Below are 6,842 nucleotides of genomic sequence, written 5' to 3'. Positions count from 1 at the left end.
AGCATCTCCACTGTAAACACCCCTAACTTATTAGATGTTCTTCTGCTGATTCCAATTTCTTTTGCTGGTATTACCACCCCAAACCCTGTCACTCCTGTTTCAGGTTCCTTCGCACCATCCGTATAAATGTGAGTATAATCACTATACATTTCCATCACATGACAGTTAAATGCATTTACCAAATCTGTTTTATATCTTTCTTTCCTTCTTACCTGTAACAAATGCCAGTCTATGTCAGGTCATACAAGCTTCCATGGAGCTACAACCGGATAAACTACTGAAGGACTTATCCTCAGATCAAACACTCCACATTCTTTCGCGGTATCATTCCCTACTCGACTAAAGGTATCCCTCTGAAACCTCCCATTTTCCCAGCACTCCTGCAACACTCCTTTAGCAGGGTGAGAATCATTGTGCCCCTGCAAGTTAGCCCAGTAGTTTGCCATCAGTTGCATCCTTCTTAGTTCCAAAGGCATTATTCCCATTTCTACCTGTAGGGCTGACACTGGTGACGTTTTAAAAGCCCCACTGCACACTCTCAAGGCCTGAGCCTGAATCACATCCAGTTTCCTTATAAGAGACCTAGCTGCTGATCCATATGCTATATTTCCATAGTCCAACACAGATCTCACTAAAGCCACATACATTCTCTTCAACGCTGAACAACTTGCTCCCCATTCCCTACCAGTCAAACATCTCATCACATTTATTACTTTTTTACATTTCTCCTCAACTTTCCTGATATGGTCTGCCCATGTTAATCGTGAATCAAATATAACTCCCAGAAATTTAAAATGCAACCCTTTCTAATTCAACCCCATACATCATTAACTTCTTCCCTACCTCAACTCTTTTCCTGGTTAAAAAAAAAATACAGTTTGCGTTTTATCTACTGAAAATCTACATCCCCAGTCATAACCCCACTCCACCACTTCATCAATTGCTTCTTGTAGTTTCCTGATTATATGGTCCAAGTTCCTGCCTCTTTTCCACAAGGCCCCATCATCCGCAAACAGTGACCTACCTATATCCACTGGTACCTTTGTGAAGACATCATTGAACATAATGATGAAAAGTAACGGGCTAATCACACTACCTTGAGGTATGCCATTTTCCACTATGTACTGTTTTGATAATTCTGATCCAATCTGAACTTGAATTTTTCTACCAAACAAAAAATCTTTAATCCAATTAAAAACTCTCCCACCAACCCCCATCTTGTGCAGTTTAATTAATAATCCTTCCTTCCACATCATATCATAGGCTTTTTCAATGTCAAAGAACACTGCCACTACTGACTCTCTATTTGCCTGGGCCTTCCTTATTTCAGTCTCTAACATTATCACTGAGTCCATGGAATTCCTTCCCTTTCTAAAACCACTCTGATAACTTGCCAGCATTCCCCTTTTCTCAAGCTCATATGATAACCTTTCAGTTATCATCCTTTCCATTATCTTACATATACTTGATGTTAATGCAATTGGTCTGTAGCTAGTGGGTTTTGACAGATCCTTGCCAGGCTTTCTTATTGGAATTACTACTGCTTCTTTCCATGCACTTGGTAATCTTCCCTCCTCCCGCACTCTGTTATAAAAATGCAGCAACTTCAAGAGCGCTCCTTCTCCTAGATTTTTTAGCATCACAGAGCATATCAGATCTTTCCCTGGGGAGGTTGGTCTCGATCTCTTTATTGCTCTCACCATTTCTGCTAATGTAAATGGATCATCAATTGTATCATCTGTTCCTTCCCTCCTGCTTAACATACCTGGGTGTTGGCTCATTATTCTTTCCCTTCTTCTTCTCCCTTCTTCAGACAAATTTTCTGAACTGTGTATCAGTACAAATGACTTGGGCATGACCTCAGCCTTATCCCTACTGGAGACTGCAGTTTCCTCTTCAGATATCATTACTGGATATTCCCATTCCCTTCTATCTCCTCCCATCCTCTTAATCATTCCCCATATCTCTCCCACAGGTGTTGTTCTTCCTACCTTGTTGCAAAAACTCCTCCAACTTGCCCTTTTAGCTTGACGTATAGTTCTTCTCACCACTGCCTGTGCTTTCTTATATTGAACCAAATGCTGCATATTATGGGTTCTTTTAACTAGCCTGAATGCTCTATTTCTGTTTTTTACAGCCTGACAACATTCCTCTGTCCACCATGGTATCAGTTTTCTATTCATCCTATTTTTACTCCTAAGTATAGATCCTTCTGCTGCCATGATAATTGCTGAAGTCACCTGACTGTTTAATTCATCTACATTTCCAGAAATATCAATCTTTGTCAACCCTTCTTCACTCAACTTCTGGAACTTACCCCAATCAGCTTTTTCAAACACCCACTTTGGGGTTCCGCCACCTGGTCTTACTTCAACTCTTTCACCCACTGAACATAAAACTGGGTAGTGATCACTGCCTACTGTTGAAGCAGTCCAAACTCTCCAGTTACTAATGCCAGCCAAGGTATTAGACACTAACGTAATATCTAACACTGACTCAGTTCCTGTTGTTATATCTATCCTTGTGCTGCTACCATCATTCATACACACCAAATCCCTTTCTTCCATCAAATCTTCAATTACCTTCCTATTTGGATCTGTAATCTGATCCCCCCATATTGTGCTATGAGCATTGAAATCTGCACACCACACTACTTTGTGTCTGTTTTGTCCTTGTATCTTTAATAGGCTGTCCAAATCCAACCTTTTACATGGATTGTAGTAGTTAATTATAACCACTCCCTCCCCTCTCTCCCACACTTCCACCACTATGTATTCCTGATCATCTCCTTTTTCCAGTACCCTATATGGTATACCTTGCTTGATTAACATAGCACAACCCCCTCCTCCCCCTAGATTTCTATCTTTCCTTATCATTGTATACCCATATACCACAAAGTCTAAAGTTGGTTTCAACCAAGTTTCCTGAATACACACTACATCCGGTTTTACAACCATTTCTTTAATAAAGTGCTTGAATTCCTGGCTATTGGCCAGTAAGCTCCTTGCATTCCATTGTAAAAGAATCACCATAATTAGTATTAACCAACACATGACACTTCCTGGCTTGACTGATTACTGAGGTTCTCCCTCACTTCCTCCCATGTCAGTCCTACTAACCCTAAATGGTTTACTGCTGCTTTTCCCACCAGCTGAATTTTGTCACTTTTTGACTTTACCTCAGCAGTACTATTAATCACTCCTGCAATGAATGTTACTAGAGCCTTTTTGTCTACATAAATCCTATCATTTGTTCTTTGTTGCATCTCTCGTATCCCTATTGCTCCCTGTTCATTAGGAACATTATTCTGTTCTCTTGACATTCTTACAGCTTCTGCATAAGTGATCTTTCTTTTCACTCTTATTTCTTGAATTTTAGTCTCCCGTCTCACAACCTCACACCCACTATATGCAACATTATGAGCTCCTCCACAACTGCAGCATTTTGGTTGAACTCCTGTTCCGCACTTTCCATATTCATGATCACCCCCACATCTAGCACATCTCCTCTGCCTTTTACAGTTTTTAGCCACGTGTCCAAACCTTTGACAATTATAGCACCTCAGTGGCTTTGGCACATACACCCTTACTGGGTAACTCATGAAACCCAGGAACACCTTCCTTGGCACTCTTTCTTCTTCAAATTCAATCAATACAGATTCACTTTCCTTTTTCACTCCCTCCTTTGTTGTTTTCAGTCTTTGAACATTCATTACTTTCCCTCCTTTGATATTCCTCTTTATCTCCTCCATATTTATACTCATTGGTTTCCCCGTAATCACTCCTTTACAACCACTGTTTTGTGCTCCCACCCTCCCAGTGTATTCCACCTTGCATTTTCCTATCTCTTTTAGCTTGAGTGCTTTCTCAAGTTGTTCCTCATTCGCACATCTTACCAATAAGTTGCCATCATTAAGGACTTTTGCAAATACTATTTCCCCTATCTTATTTGTCAGAGTTGTTGTTAGCACAAACGGGTTAATTTTCTTCATATGTCCCTGAGCCTTCTCATTAAACCTAATTATGACAACACCTCCTCTCTGAGCTTGTTCATCTTCCTCACTTTCAGAGCTTTCTCCACTATCATTTCATATTCTTTTATTCCCTTTGTCTTGGTTTTTATTCATCTGACCCCTCACTACCTCCTCATTCCCTTTATTTCTCCCTTCACAATAATCCACCTCTCCCCAGCTGCCTACCTCTGGTCCCAAGTCTCCATCCCTCTCCTTCTCCACTTTCTTTCCCTCAACCCCGCCTCTTATCTTGTCCGCCATTACCAGACTCACACGACCCCCTCCCAGCAATTTCCGTTCCTTCCCCACTCTCTTTCCCTCAACAGGTTCCAAAACACACTCACGCATCAAGCAAAACACAGCCAGCTTCCAGTCAAGCCAACTCCCTGGTCTGCCCAACCAGCCTTCCAGCAGTTCCCCGCCTCTCGACTCTTTCCCCTCTGCTCTATAGTTTCTTGTAGTCAAATCAAGCAGAGTTTATTGTCGAGTTGTTATTGTCACGTGCACAAGTAATCTGAAGTACGAGGACAATTAAAAATGCGGCAGCGTCACGGGTTGAGATAACACACGGGGTGTAAATGATACAAGACAGTGAAGAGAAAGCAGCAAGCTCATGATTTCACGACGAACAGGACTTGGTGACGATGTGGGGAGGCTTGGGGTGAGAGACAGGAGGGATCAGTGGTGGTTTCCCTTAACTTTTGGTTGGCCTGTTTGTTTAATTTTACGTCTTTTATTAATTTATTTTCTTCTCCTTTATTTAGCCCAGAAGTTTGGAAAGGGTTAGTTTGTAGCCTATGGCTGAAAGGGGGGGGTGAGATTGAAGGAGGAGGGTGGGAGACAGTGGAATACTCCAGAAGTAAGGGTAGCTGAAAAAGGGGTGCATCAAGTGAAAGACCCGATGTAATGGGGGACAACAAATTGAGGAAAATGGGTGGCTTAGAGGAATTTATAGTTCCGTATAAAATTAAAGGTTAGAAGGAAGGGGAAGGAGGATTTAGAGTCCTTAATCCCTTGAAATTAGCAGCAGCATTAGAGAATCAAATAGGTAAAGGATTCCAGGCCAAGAGTTTGTCTAATGGATTGCTGAAAATTTGTTGCAAAGGTGTTGACCAATATAGCATTGTTAAAACAGTGGGGAAATTGGTTGTGAAAGTGGAGTGTATTACTCCGAAAGAAAGGAAGGGAGTCAGAGGGGTAGTGTATGGTATTTGGTCTGGCATGACTGAAAAGGAAATTTTGGACAATATTAAAGGTGGTCGAGTGATTGAAGCCAAACGATTAAAATCGAGAGAAGGAGGTGATTGGGATTCTCCTGTTCTTCTGGTTTTTGCAGGTGATGTTCTTCCAACTAGAGTCTATCTTGGGAGCATGTCTTATCAAGTTAGAGAATACATTAGACCTCCCTTGCGCTGATATAATTGCCAGAGATTTGGACACGTTGCTAGTTCATGTCGAGGTAAAAGAAGATGTGTGAAATGTGGAGAGGATCATGATATAAAAGCATGTAAGGCAGCGGTGCCTAAATGCAGTAACTGTGGAGGGGACCATATAGCGGCGTTCAGAGGATGTGAGTATTTTAGTTAGGCAAAGCAGATTCAGGATGTTAGTATCCAACAAAAAATAGCATAATCTGAAGCAGTAGAGAAATTTGATAAGAGTGCAAAGGATAAGTAAAGAAAAGATTGGAATGATGGGGAGTCAGTTCATTCCGAGTTCTCCAACTATGGTTCCTTCAGGCATGTTGTTGATGACTAAAGAATCTTTTTTTGGCGTTTGTTGTTGATGTGCTGGTCGGGGCTAAAACTACAGCCAAGACGTCAGAGATATGATAAAAGTAGTTGTTGGAGCTGCAGAGAGATTCCTTGATATGAAACAGGTTTTACTGGAAAAATTACATGAGTATATGACGGACAAACAATCACCGAATACTTGCCAGTTGTCGGGATCAGAGAGTATGGAGGAGCTTTATGTGGATGAAGAGGCTGATAATTAGTATTTGGATGTTTTTAATATTAAAATGGAATGCAAGAAGTTTAATTGCAAATGGTCAAGAATTAAAAAGATTTGTTGGAACTTTTAAAGACAAGCCTGATTTGATCTGTATACAGGAGACATGGTTAAAGCCTCATTTAGATGTTGTGATCCCTGGATATGATATTTTGAGAGCTGACAGAACGGGTAAATCTGGTGGAGGGGGTGCAACTTTCATAAAAACGGGACTCCAGTTTAGAAGACTTGATTTTAAATCTAACCTTAAAATTGTGGCTGTGGGAGTTTGGAGCCCTCGTGGTCAAACAACTTGGATTAACTTTATAATCCATGTAACATGATGTTATCAGATTTGGATGAAATTATGAATAAGGTAAGATCCCCAGTAATCTGGGTTGGAGACTTCGATGCCCATAATCCCTTATGGGGTAGTGAAAATAAAGATAGTAATGGAGCAGTAGTAGAGGAGTTTTTAGATAAATACAACATGGTACTTCTAAACGACAGAAGGCCTACAAGATTTAATATTGTAAAGAATACTTGTAGTCACTTAGAGTTATCAATCACTTCCTCAAACTTAGCCAGGGTTGGAGAATGGGGTGTTATGGACAGATACACACTAGGAAGTGATCACTATCCTGTATTATGTAGATTTGGTAGAAATTTGATAGTAGAAGTTCAGGAAGGGGCTGCTAGGTATAATTTTTCTTTGGCCCGTTGGGATGAGTACCAGGAGAAAGCTGTGGATATAATAGAAGAGATTAATAGTGAGGGCTCCATAGACGATTCGAATGAATCCCTCTGTTCTATAATTCTTAAAGTTGCTCAGTTGACTATT

Source organism: Mobula birostris, chromosome 3, assembly GCF_030028105.1.
Source record: "Mobula birostris isolate sMobBir1 chromosome 3, sMobBir1.hap1, whole genome shotgun sequence".
Classification (NCBI taxonomy): Eukaryota; Metazoa; Chordata; class Chondrichthyes; order Myliobatiformes; family Myliobatidae; genus Mobula; species Mobula birostris.
This window is presented reverse-complemented; position numbering follows the sequence as displayed.